This window comes from Dipodomys ordii, unplaced genomic scaffold (assembly GCF_000151885.1).
Source record: "Dipodomys ordii isolate 6190 unplaced genomic scaffold, Dord_2.0 Scaffold91, whole genome shotgun sequence".
NCBI lineage: Eukaryota > Metazoa > Chordata > Mammalia > Rodentia > Heteromyidae > Dipodomys > Dipodomys ordii.
Window position 1 is genome coordinate 4604361 of NW_012267307.1, and position 2917 is coordinate 4607277.

The window sequence follows — 2917 nt, forward strand, 5'->3', positions numbered from 1 at the left end:
TCGGGCCGCCAGCCGCGTCGGAGCCGGAGCCGGAGCCGCGGCGCCGCTCGGCGAGGACGGTGTGTGTACGTGTGCGCCGCTCCGGGGACTTGAACCCGGGGCCCGAGCGCTGGGTAAACGTCCGTGCTCGCGGCCAACGTCCACCTCTGGAGGCCCACCCCGCTTGGGGCTCGTGCCTGCCGGGCCGTCCTCAGACCTCAGCCTCCTGAGGCGGGCCCGGCCCAGGCCGACAGAAGCTGCCTCACCCACGGCAGGTAGTCCGGGAGGCGGCCTGTGCCGGCCTCCCTTGGTTGATGCTGCCCTGCTCTGCTTGCTCCTCGCCGCTCTGAGTCTCCTCCCGCATCCTTCCAGGCTCCACTTCCAGACAGATGGTTTTGTACGTCTTTGGAGAACAGACCGGGGTTCTTGGTCTGTGGACCAGGCACCTGGTCTTTCCTCTTGAACGCTGGAGGCTGGGAGATACATACACATACATATATACATATACACACACATATGGTGTCCTGGGCCTTGAACTCAGGGCCTGTCCCTGAGCTTTTTTTTGCTCAAGGCTGGAGCTCTACCACTTGAGCCACCGCTTCTGGTTTTTTGGTAGTTAACTAGAGAATAAGAGTCTCATGGACTTTGCTACCTGGGCCGGCTTTGAACGATGCTCAGATCTCATCCTCCTGAGTAGCTAGGATTTCAGGAGTGATCCACCGGCACCAGCTAGAAGCAGGGAATTCGAGGCTCCCTGAGGCTGCAGCCTTTGAAGAGGCAGTCTGCACAACTTTCTTTAGAAGGACAGATCAGGAGCTTGGCTAGCATTGTCCATACTGATGGTCACTGCCCATATGTCAGAAAAGTTAATTTGTGGCTGGGTATAAAGAGGCATACTCAATCAGTAGAAGGCTGGGCAGAATAGTGGGTACCTGCCCACCCAGCTCCCCAGAAAGCATAAGTAGGAAGATCTTGGTCCAGACAGACCCAGGCATACACATGAGACCCTATCCCACTGATAGCTAAAGCAAAACAGGCTAGGGTCATGACCCAAGTGGCATAGTGCCTGCTTTGTAAGCTCAAGGTCCTGAGTTCAAATCCCAGTACCTCCAAAAGAGGAAAAAGTTACTTATAGCTCACTTGGGCCCTAATTCACACTTCATCTCAGAAAGGTCTGAGCACATGGACTGTCAGTACAGGGACATAGAGCCTCATTCTGCACCACGAGGATTCCTTTCTGCAAAGTGCTGCAACTAAAGTGTCTCATAGCTTGTGGCAACACCTCCCTGAGACGCCTCAAACCTCACAAAGAAGGAAATTGCCCTGTGTCAGTGGCTCACGCCACCGCCCTAAGCCATTAGTTGGATGACAAGTTCTCAGCAGTCGGTAACTTGACTGAACCCACCTGGCCCCCAGAAGAGGAGGGGGGTGTCCGGTCTGTTCCAGAATGTTTGCTACACTTCTAAGTGGCACAGAGTGAAAAAAAAATCACTGGACAGAAGCACTTGTTAACAGATTTATTTACTTTTAAAAAGACCATTACTACTAGGTTGCTCCTAGAGCAGCATCCTGCTGTCTTTGCTGGCATCTGTACAAAGGGAGCTAGCCAAGCTCCCGGCTCTGCATGGAGCCATACAGAGGCAGAGAGCTCCATGGCTTTTCATTTACTGTCCATCCATGCTGAACTTCAGTGGTATAAACATGTGTGTTTCTATGAGAACCTTTAATAGAATTCCATCCTGATGTTGATCGTGCTCATGGTGAGCTTTATATTTTATGCAGCGAGGAGCTTTCCTGATCTCTAAGGACCTGAGCCACAGTGCTTCATTTTTAGAAGGATTTCCTTCTAAATGTTTGTCTCTAGATTGTTAGAATGCCCATCCCCAGTATCAGTTCCTCAGCTTTAGTTTGTAGTTTCACGGGAGGTTTACACTGGAAAGTGAGGACATGGGTGAAGAGGCAGAGTACCAATCCATGGATAGTCCTGTTTCATAGTTCCAGATGTTTTACTCATTCTAAGCAAGTCCCCAGTTACAACTAAGACTATTTTATAACTAGTGTATCTTGACAGCTCCTAAAGACACTTACTCAAAGTCTGAAGTGTGTCTCTGTGTGTGCGCGCGCATGTTTACTGGAGTTTGAACTCAGGGCCTTGGGATTGTTAGGCAAATGACAAATGCTCTACCACTGTGCCATACCCCAGTCCTTTGAACTTTTAGTTTAGTTTTGTTTTTTTTAAGAGTCTTACCTGGACCAAAATCCTTCTATTTACACTTCCTGCATGTCTAGGAAGACAGGTTTGAACTTCAGTGCCCAGCTCTCTGTTGGTCTAAATTGGAATTTCTTAAACTTTTTGCCTGGGCTGGCTTTAAACTGTGATCCTCCTGATCTTAGCCTCCTGAGTACTCAGGATTACAGTGTGAGCCACTGTGCCTAGCGCGCGTGCGTGCGCGTGTGTGTGTGTGTGTGTGTGTGTGTGTGTGTGTGTGTGTGGTGAGACAGGTACCACTGTGTCTATTAGCGTTTTCCCTCTGCTACTGGCAGAGTCTGTGGCTTTTGTCAGAGCAGCGTACGGCTCTGTAGACTAGTCAGGAGCTCAGGAGTCGGAGGTGGGTTTGAAGGGCTGCCGAGCAGTATCTGTCATCCCGGACAGGCCAGACCCCTGGTACCATTGTCTGTGCACCATACTGTTTGGCCTCTCACAGGTGTTAGTGATCCATTTTGGCCCTGACAGCTGGCTCGCTCTCCCTGTGGCTAGAGATTGTTGCTAAGAATCTACCCTGCAACAATCCCAGGAAGAATCATGTCTCTTCTATAGTCTGTTGCCCTGTGCCCTTGCAGACATTTTGGAGAAGCACCTGCCCATAGCACCTTTGGGATTTCCTACCTGTCCTCCCTGACACAGGGAAGCACGTTGGCTGGGCGCTGTGGTGATGCC